The sequence below is a fragment of the Bidens hawaiensis genome, unplaced genomic scaffold (assembly GCF_021521415.1).
Source record: "Bidens hawaiensis isolate Kalapana, Puna unplaced genomic scaffold, B.hawaiensis_p1.1 tig00054924_1, whole genome shotgun sequence".
Taxonomy (NCBI): domain Eukaryota; kingdom Viridiplantae; phylum Streptophyta; class Magnoliopsida; order Asterales; family Asteraceae; genus Bidens; species Bidens hawaiensis.
Window position 1 is genome coordinate 28664 of NW_027499900.1, and position 11185 is coordinate 39848.

Here is an 11185-nt window from a genome sequence, read left to right on the forward strand (position 1 = left end):
TTACTATTTGATTGAATGAATGTACGTAGTCTAGTGTTTCAGTTTTAATAACTTCATTTGGAATTCTGTTTTAGGTCTAACTTGTACGATTGATATCAAATGTTGAATTCTCCTTCAATTTAGGTCTAGTTACTACTAATATCGCTTCAATTTCATCAATGATTATACTCGATTCTCAAATCTCATTTAATGTATACGTGCTTTATAACTTCACAATGTTCGTTTACTCTTCGTAACATGTACGTGTATTGATATTTCTGTTCAATTGAAAACTATCGGTTCAGCTTGAGTGAAAAGCTTAGATCGATGATGATGATGATAGATGATTACATTCATATCGCGTTTGTACATGTTTAGTTCTTAATCCTCGTTTAGATAGTTGTCCCTGTTTCAATTGTTGTTGGTCATGTTAGTAGCAATCTAGTGTTTTCAATTGTTTGTTGTTTATGTTAGTAACACAGTGTTTAAATTGTTGTTCATGTTAGTAACCATCTAGTGGAATTGTTTGTTGTTTATGTTAGTAACTAGTGTTGTTTGTTGTGACTTTTTTTTCCTTGTGTAACATTGTTTACTTTTGTGGAATAATAGGTAAATAATTGGGTTGAGAAAGTGATTGATATGGGGATGATCTTCACTGTGATTGCACTTACTGGGATTGGTGCTGATGAGGTGTATAATCACCAAACCAAAGGCCAGATGAAAATTTTCGCATTGGTGGCATTTATATCTTTTTTAGCTACCAAGTATAAGCTAGGCAGGCTTGCAGATTCCGTACTTGTGGTTAATGGTTTCTTTGCTACCACTGTGGTAGTGATTATAACCATGCTTCCTAAACACTACAAAGCCTACTATCTAGAGATTGGAATTATTTGTGTGTCAGCTTTCCTGGAAGCAGGCCTGAACGTGCATGACTGTGACACTAGTAACTGTGATCGGGGGCCGTCAAGTTGAATCGGAGACATGCGTTGTCATCCTCATCGTATGCAGAGGTGTTCAGTATGTACTCCTTCTAGAGGTACTGTTCGTTGATAGTGTAAACTGGATAGCCAATGGTGTGGCATCGTTCGGGCGGTTTATGCAAGTTCCCATTGCACTTGCAGCTTTGCTTGGTGACAGATATCCAGACAAGGACATAACTGGTTGGATCATAGGTGGGTCAAGTTTGATCGGGGCTTGGATGACTACAGTTAAGTTAGATTGGCTAAGCATTGAGCGTCTTCAAACATTGGGAGCAACAATATTCGGCTTGTTCAAGGTTCTATGTGAGGGTCAAATGGCATAACTGGATCATGGTAATCGGCTTCCAGACGATGACATCATTGGCTGAATCATATTGCCAGAAGATAACATCAAATCACTGACTGGATCATAACTGGAATGTGTACGTTAGGTGCTTGGAAAACCACAGTAAAGTTGGAGTAGCTCAATATTGAGCATCTTCAAAAATTGGGAGTAGTAGTAACGGGCTTTTTTAAGGGTCAACTGATAGGTGTGAGGAATTGGTTTGAGTTTCATGTGATATGTATTTACTGAATAAATGGAACAATTATATGTTTTGATCCATTCTAATATCAATATATAGGAATATATAAAGGTAACTAGGTCAAGTACATGGCTTGCTAATGAACTAATGCGTGCTTACGTAATTGCGCATTTACCTTGAGAGTTTCCAACATATTCCCGATAGTTAACAAGTCGAACCCACACCCTCTTCCTTATGTTTAAACAACCAAATTTTGATTAGGTCGAATTGAACATATTCCCATCGAATTCCTACTGTATGCTCAATAAGTGACATGTCGTGCCCACACCTTCTTTCCCGTGTAGACACGGGTGTAAACCGAATACAATGTGATTTCACCATGTTATGTTCAAGGTCTTCCAAACTCGCATTCCTCTTTGTTGAACTTAAACCGTTAATCAATGTGACTATTATGGGAGAACAATTAGGATTCACCTGGGCTATTTCAATCATCAGTTCTTCAAAGGTTGTCATATCTTCAGCTGGGTCTAAACTTTCAAGTTTGTTCCCCAAAAGATTTGAGTCATCTCCCTCTACATCATCATCTTCAACCAAAACCAATGCACTCATTTTTTTTTCTTTTATAGCAACAAATTAATAAACATTGGCATGAGAATTGATTCAATCTCATATGGCATATGCACAACTTCATGGACTTCAGCCTTTGCAAATTTCTTATGAGTCTTCAACACACGAAACCATAAATCCAACTATAGGCGTTACGCTAATAAACTCGATGACAATATTCATTTACAGGGCCGACTTTGAGCATGTGTAGGGTGCGCCATCGCACAGGGCCCGATCTCCGATCCAATTTAGAGAACAAGAAGAGCTTTATATATAACTTCACCATTTTTCGTTTGATCCTCAAAAGTCATGGTTGGTGGAAATTAATATGAGATGAAGAGAGTGAATGTGTGTATTGGTATTTGTTTTTTCGGCCGACTTGAGTTGTTGCGGTGGTATGAAGAAGAACATGATTCTTCGTAGGGGTAATAAAATAGTGTGTTATTAATGAGTGGGTGTTGTTGGTTAGTTGGTACATGCCTTTGGTGAGTTTGACAATACTCTAGAAAAGTAATTTTGTGGTTGAGTTTTTTTTATCTTTTGTGTTTTTTACTTATAATTAAAAGTGTATACTTTATATTATTTACCATTCAAAGAGATTATAAAAATTAATGTCTAGTCCTTTAATTTCATTTCATTATTTACGTGTTTGGTACGGTACGGATATCGGTTAGGTATTTTGGTACGGTACCTGTCTTTGTACAACCTTACTTTTTTTATTTTCAAATCTTAAACGATCTTGAAACCAGTACCTATACGAGTAACAAACAACCTGGATTAGTTTGGGTACCTAAATTGGTCGTCGATTTAATGATAAAATAGTATTAAAGAACTTAATCTGGTCGCCAAGTTTAAGTGATATGTTTATTTGTTCGACTTTTGGATGTTATATGTAACAACTCGAGATTTTAACTTATTATTTTTAATAACCGTTACCCGACTCGTTTCCATGTTCGGGAAATTTTATCACGTTTATCGAGAAACTAATATTTTATTTAATTTTTTTATTATATTTAATATATATATATATACACACACACACATATATATATATATATATATATATATATATATAAATACTTTGAAACATATACCATTTTTACCCAAAACTAAACTTTTAACCATATTTGATACCCTCTTTGATCTGCAAGGACCTAACCGCAAATTTCTGATTTTTAAACCCATATAACCCGTTTACCCATTTAACCCGACCCGTATCCCTGATCCAAATACCAAACCCTTGATCCGTTTAAGTTCTTTGGACTGCAATTCTCGTATTCAAAATGGTAATTGAATCAAGGGCTGTGTTATACATTCCAAAATTTGACAAACCGACGTTATAATTAAGACAATTCAATTACATTTGATTCGTTATTCCTTTATGAGCAACCGACACCATATTGATCCCGTAATACATATAAACGACATTCATAATTCAATTAAATTTACAGCCTCAATCCTCTAACCATCGCTAACCTTAACCCTATACTTAATTTGTTCTTAGTCGCTGTTTGGTAGTTCGTTCGTCAAACGTTATAGCCGACCCCGTTCTGTCCAATTACCCTATCTCCATTCATCCTACAAGGTAATTGAATACATTTTTAGGGTCGCGAATTCATGCTTACCAAAAGCCCTAAGGTTTAATCGAGTAAAGATAACGAAATTAATCAATTGTGAATTGTTAGGGTTTGTTCTTAAATCCTGTTTAAACGGGTTCTTGTTATAAGTACTCAAACCTGACCGTTGTTGCATATAACTGATTAGTTCGGTTGGTTAAGACTTGGGTTTAGGTGATGGCAGGTTGCGTGTTCGAACCTCTGCCATCCCATTTTTCGGTTATTTTTGTTAAACATTAATTAAAATCATTTTTATTAATATATTAATAATAATAATAACCAAATAAGATTAAGTTTATAAAAAACCGACTTTTTAATACTCGTTTAACTCTTGTTTTCGTGTATATACATATAAGGAAATATGTATATAACTTATAATGTATAATATATAAAACTAATATTTGTATAAATATAAAAATCAAGTAAACTATATACACACACACTTATGTTTATTAAAAGTAATATTTTCCAAAATATATGTTTTTTTAACCAAACTAGTTATTTTATCTTATATATATGATATTATATTATTATAATATTAACTTAACTAGCTTTAGACCCGTGTAATACACGGGATTTGTCAATATTAAAATTAATAAAATGAATAATTTTAAAAAAAATTAAAGATAAAAATATAAGAACACAGATGCAAATATATTTACTCAAATATATATTGAGATATTTTACTCTCTTTATAAGATGTATATTTACATGAAAACCAAATAAATTATTAATTTTCAAATATTATTTCTGGTTTTCCTTTTTTAAATATGGAAAGTTGGTTCTTTTCTCCTCAATCAATAGGTTATCATAATAAATGAAATCCTAGAATCAAGTTTAATAGGTCATAACAACTAAACCAATGACCCATGGATACCATGGATTAATGAGAATGAAGATTAGAAATAAGAATGAATATGGTTATGACACATCATCTCTAGTATTTTTGTTTATTAGTAAAGTAAGATAATGTTTATCTAGTCGTCGTAGTAAATCTTGTACTTTATTTAAGCACATTCGTTACTCTCGTTTCTTTTAGGCTTTAACGTTCGCGTGAGACTTTTTCCGTCTTCTCATTATCTTAATCATCTTTTGTTCGTCTTTGAGGTGAGTACCGCATTCCCCTATTTTACTTGTTTTCTCACGTTTTGGGGACATATGCGTAAATTATATTTCTTATATATACTTATACTCAAAAACTGCAACTTTGTCTTATGTGTTAACAACTTATACGTTACTTGTTTATGTGCTTAATTGCTTTTATGCTTTCGCATTCGGAGAGGTCCAACATAATCTCAGTCTAGTATGATCATACGTTAGTCGTTAGCCTTTGTGCTTCTCGACATCTCAGTTATACTTGCTCATTTGGTTAATTTGTTATTCTCATATGGTTTGTTGCAGCTACGTATTTTGTTATATATACTATATATACAACTAAACTGGTGTGTTGCTCACTCAACATGTATTGTTGACAAAATTCTATTTTATACGCATATGCAGGTTATCGTAGAAATTTAATGCAGGTTGGTGAAGACTTAGTGAAAAATTTAAGTTAGGAATGATACAATCGAGAATTTAATTTGTAATTTGTTGTTGTTTAATAAGTTGTATTTTGTACTTGAATTATTTGAATTATTAAATCGAATTAAATAGATATTGTCATTTAAATAATGTTGCATGATAGTAACCTTTGAAAAGCTGTGAGCAATCAGTTCGCCCCGACATTTCCGCCGTAGGATGGGGTGTGACATTATATTATTTAACACTGAATAAGCATTTTATACTTGTTCAATAATAATATGTTTAAAGAATTTTATATTATATATTAAATATGAAGAATCCCAATTAGATCCCTACATATTCAAAACATATACAAAATATCAAAGGGATAATTCCCAAAATGATTCAAAACAAGAGAGAGAGAAAAAAAATGATCCTAAATGGGTCCACATTCCCAAAATGACCCATGAAATATGTATTGATCAGACACTTTGGGAAAATAAACGACGAGATTTTTAATCCAATAAAAAGGTGACATGTGTAGAGGTTCTGACACACCAGACGAGGTTTTTAAAAATCTCGTCTGTTCCGACCATATTTTAAAGTTAACTAACTTTTTAAAAACAGTCTATCCAGACGGTTTTTTTATATTTTCTTGTCCGGTCCGTTCAAATTATTATTAATCCTAACTTCTTCTTCATCTTCATCTTCATCTTCTTCATGTTTCATCTTCATCTTCATCTTTTCCGGCACCCTCAACCCCACCACCGTTTGACACCACCTCACCGCCACCCGACACCAGCACCACCACTACCCCTCTCACTTCAATCTGTCTCTTTCTCAACACTCTTCTTACCTTCTCTTTATATTTAAATCAAATTTTCACATGCATATTTTGATTTAAAAGACGTGGCAGATCCAAAGTCAAATGATAGATCTTGCCGGAATTATGTAGATGCCATAATCTTGATTTTTCTGCTTGTGGGTGTTCTTTTAATAATTATACAAGGAAAGTAATTAGAAGTCTGAATAAAGGATATTGTGGTGGTGGTGGCCGGATATTAAAAACCACCGATCAACGGTTGCTGGTATTCGGACACTCAAGAGAGAAATGAAGAAGATGGAGATAAAGATTAAGAAGATGAAGATGAAGAAGATGAAGAAGTTAGGATAAATAATAATTTGAACGGACCAGATAAGAAACATTATAAAATAGTCTTGGTAGACTGTTTTATAAAAAGTGAATTAGATAAAAATATGGTCGGAATTAAAAATCTCGTCTGGTATGTCAGAACCTCCACACATGTCACATTTTGATTGGATTAAAAATCTCGTCGTTTATTTTCCCTAAGTGTCTAGTCAGCACATATTTCATGGGTCATTTTGGGAACGTGGACAAAAATAGTGTAACAACCTGGATTTCTCATATATTATTTTGTTAACCAAAACTCGACCCGTATTATGTTCGGGAATTATTATCGGTAAAATTATCACGATTATCAAGTAACTAATATTTTATTAAATTGTTTATTATAGTTAATTATTATATATAAATAAACTTTGAAAAATCTAAAATTCCTACCCTAAACTAAACTCTAACCCATGTTTGTTTCCACCCTAATTGTACGGGGACCAATATGCAAATCTTTATAATTTTCGTATCAAACCCATAAACCCGTTTTACCCTAACCATATCCGTGACCCGTTTTGCACACCCGGATGCCCGAACCACTAGCTTGGACCACAATTTACGTCTTAAACATGGAAATTGGATTAATGATACTAATTCCCTTGCTTGTTTCGGCCTAAGAAACTGCTTAATTAAGTTAATTAGATCAATTCGATTCGTTATACATATTTAACCATAGCCGACACCCTTTAATCATGGATCTATATCATAACGCGTATGATAATTCAATTCAACGCACATACAACGCCCCATTACCAGCGCGCAGCTAACCCCTATATCTAATTGCCTCATCGTTGTTGTTCAATTGGTTTTCTTGTTCTCGTCTGGCCGTCCACTGTAGCGTCGATTTAACCCAGTTCCGATCACTTTCAGAGGTAATTGTTTATATGGTTTCCATCGCAATGACGTGTAGATCTTTAGCCCTAAACTTGTTTTGATGAATTATACACGATTTGATCAATTAGATGTTCTAGGGTTTATATAGAAACTGGGTTGTCTGAGCTTCTGGTTATTTTGTTTCTGATTCATCTTTTAACAATCTAGCACACCAGCTCGCTTGGCTGGTGAGCGTGTTATTGTATCACAGGGCTGGAGGGCACGTGTTCGAGTCCCTCCAGACCCGTTTTTGGGTTTTTTTACATAATTCATTTTTCTTTTAGCTTGTATAATAATATATCTAATAATCTAAATTGTATTATCTATATAATATTAATCGGTATTTTGTCTAAACCGACATAGACTATTCGTTTTTCCGAACTTTAGTTAAAAAACACACACACACACACACACACACATATATTATAGATTTTTGAAATTGGATAAATGTTAAAGGGTTTTAATTATTTAAAATACATAATATGTATATATTATACCTTATTATTTTATATAACTAGTTGGTCAAGTATTTTATAAAAATCGTATTTCATATAAGTCTTATTATTTATTATTTATCTATTATTTACAATAAGTCTTTATTAATAATAAAAATATGTATTAAAAGTATTTTAGTTTAAAATAAATATGTTAAAACAATCTCTTTGTATGATTTATCCAATAATTTTATAAATATTTATTCAAGCATTTTTTATGTATTTCATATAATTAAAATCATGTTTATTACGATGAAACTTTGATAATAAAGTTTATAATAAATCTAAGTAATAAAAAGCTTTTGTAAAGATTACACTCGATCTTTAAACCCGAACCTCTCTCTAGTTTTGGATTCTTTATTCAATCCGTATTTATTCCGTAATTGTTTGTGTAACATCCCGAAAATTCTAGAGTAATATTTAATGTTATACATGCGTCGGGTGAATTATCTGAGTTAGTGAGATAATGATAATAATATGATAACAAGGCTTAAGGGATAGCGGGCTTGGTTAATAGAATTAAAGATGGACTAAAAAGGAAAGATGGGCCTTAGGTCCATGGGCTTAAGGGAGTATAAATACCCCTTAAACCCTAATCCTTTCCATTATTATCCAAATCTACACCATAGCCTACACCTTGATAAACACGCACAAACGCCATCCTATAACCCGAGCCTAGATTCGAAGGTGGAAACCTGAACCCGTTGGTGCTAGAACTTCGTGAAGAACCAAAACAACATCAAGGCTTAACCGTGTTCGTAAACCGACTCGTTTAAGGTACGTCTATATTAGAAATCGTTCATATAGGTTCGGTTTGGTTTGGGAAATCATAGATCTATTATAGTATGTTATAAACGAGTCCAAAGCAACAAATCTTATGGAAATCGATTAACATTTGATGGGTTAATTGTTAGCCTAATAGAACCCGTATATATATGCCTAAATCGCACCCTATAAACACGACTATTTGAACGAGTGAATGGTTAGGGTTTGTAGGCACTGCATAGACGATTCCAATGATACCTAAATCATGATGTTTCGTTAAGAAATGAACGTTTAATCGCATATCTGATATAGTTTGACTGTTCTTGTTCTTATCAATTTTGACTTTGACCCTAGAGTCAAAGATCTGGATAAGAACTGTAGATAGTTTGTTATGGTGGATCAATTTGTTACGCGTGCATAACGAATGGGACTCATTCGTGTGAATTGATAACGAATCAGCCCTTAATTCGTTAATCACCCATTCGTTAAATAAGATAACGAATCTGGTGATTCGTTATAGACTCATTCGTTAAATAAGATAACAAATCTGGTGATTCGTTATAGGATCATTCGCTATGCTGAGATAACGAATCAATTCATGAGATGACGAATCAGATGGTAATAAGGGACGAATCTGGATAACGAACTAAGGAAGGTTATGTAACGAATTAGATAGAGAATTAGGCTTAATTCGTTATAGCAAATGAGTTAGCGAATTGGATGATAATATTAAAATCCTAATGGAAAATGTGTTAAGACAGTTAGTGAAAATAAATTTTTCCCCCAACCAGGGGCTCTGCCCCTTGGACCCCGCTAGGGGCTGCCGCCCCTAGAACCCCGCTGCCAGGGGCGCTGCCCCCGGACCCCCGTTCGTTGTGGGCTATTGTTATACTAGAAACGTGATATGGGTAGTGATAGTTAATCGTTATGTGTAATTGTTATACAGTTAGCTGTACACACCTCTCGGAAGGAGTAACCATCAACAGTGAACGTAACCGAGTTCAGGTGAGTTTCTAGCCCCATTCCTTGTTGTGTTTTTGGGGCTGTGTGCATACTCGATGTGATAGTTAATACACTTACCCTAAAATGGTAAGTGTATGCCATGTATGATTTATATGTTATCTATATATGTCTTGAATGAGAATGAAAGCTTGTCAGTACGTGAATGATTTTCGGATATTGCACGTACTGTCAGGTTAATAAAATAGATATGAATATTGTGTGTAATGTAAAGATGATTGCTTGTCGGTACGTGAACGATCTTCGGATATTGCACGTACTGTCATGTTAGAAATATAGATTTGAATATTGTATGTAATGTAAAGATGATTGCTTGTCGGTACGTGAACGATCTTTGGATATTGCACGTACTGTCATGTTAGAAATATAGATTTGAATATTGAATGTAATGTAAAGATGATTGCTTGTCGGTACGTGAACGATCTTCGGGCATTGCATGTATTGCTAAGTATAGTGATTATCTCCTTATATGGATATTAAATAATAAATTATGTACCTAGTTCCTTCTACGGATAATATATATTGGGTGTTCCTTCTATGGAAAGCACAATGTTCCTTTAGTGGAAAGCATAGTGTTCCTTTAATGGAAAGTACAGTATTCTTTTAATGAAAAGCATAGTGTTCCTTTAATGGAAAGTACAGTGTTCCTTTAATGGAAAGCATAGTGTTCCTTAATGGAAAGCATAATGTTTCTTTTATGGAAATATATAGGATGTTCCTTCTATGGAAGTATATAGAGCGTCCTTCTATGGAATAGATATATAGCATTGGCAATAGCCATGGTTCTTTTAATAGATATTGTGTGACGTTCCTCTTATGGATATTTATACAAGGTTAAGATATGTAGGTATGTAAGATATGTGTATGTATTGTATGTCGCCTGATTAACTAGAACTCACTCAGCGTAGCTGACTTTTAGTATGCACGCAGGTGAATATGATTAAAGAGCTAGCATGAGGTTGGCACATGGCACAGATTGAGCGGCTGGCATCTGAAGATGAAAGTAATGGTGTTTTAAATATGATGTTTATTATCATGGTTTTAAAGAAAGGATTTAATGTTTTGTAATGAATGACTTAAGTTAACGTTTCCGCGAAAGTTTTAATAAACTCTAATTTGTAGAACTGTGTTTATGAGTAAATCCAACGCTAAAGTAGGGCCACCGGGTTCGGGGCCTTACAATTTGTTACTTAGGATTCGCGTCGGTAATTTCCCGAAGCGTGTGATTTCCGCGAATCATCATTCCTAATATTTCTCCTTACACTTTTGTTCGTCTATCGAGGTGAGTACCACATTCCCCTCTTTTTACTCGTTTTCATACTGTTTTGGGGACATATGCGTAAAACTTATATTTCTCATATATACTTATACTCAAAACTGCAACTATTGTCTTATGTGTTAACAACTTATACCTTACTTGTTTATGTGCTTACATGCTTTACGTGAACCGCATTCGGAGAGGTCCAACATAATCTCATAATAGTATGATCATACGCCAGTCGTTATAGCCTTTGTGCTTCTCGACATCTCAGTTATACTTGCTCATTTGGTTAATTTGTTATTCTCATATGACTTGTTGCAGCTACGTATTTTGTTATATATATACTATATGTACAACTAAACTGGTGTGTTGCTC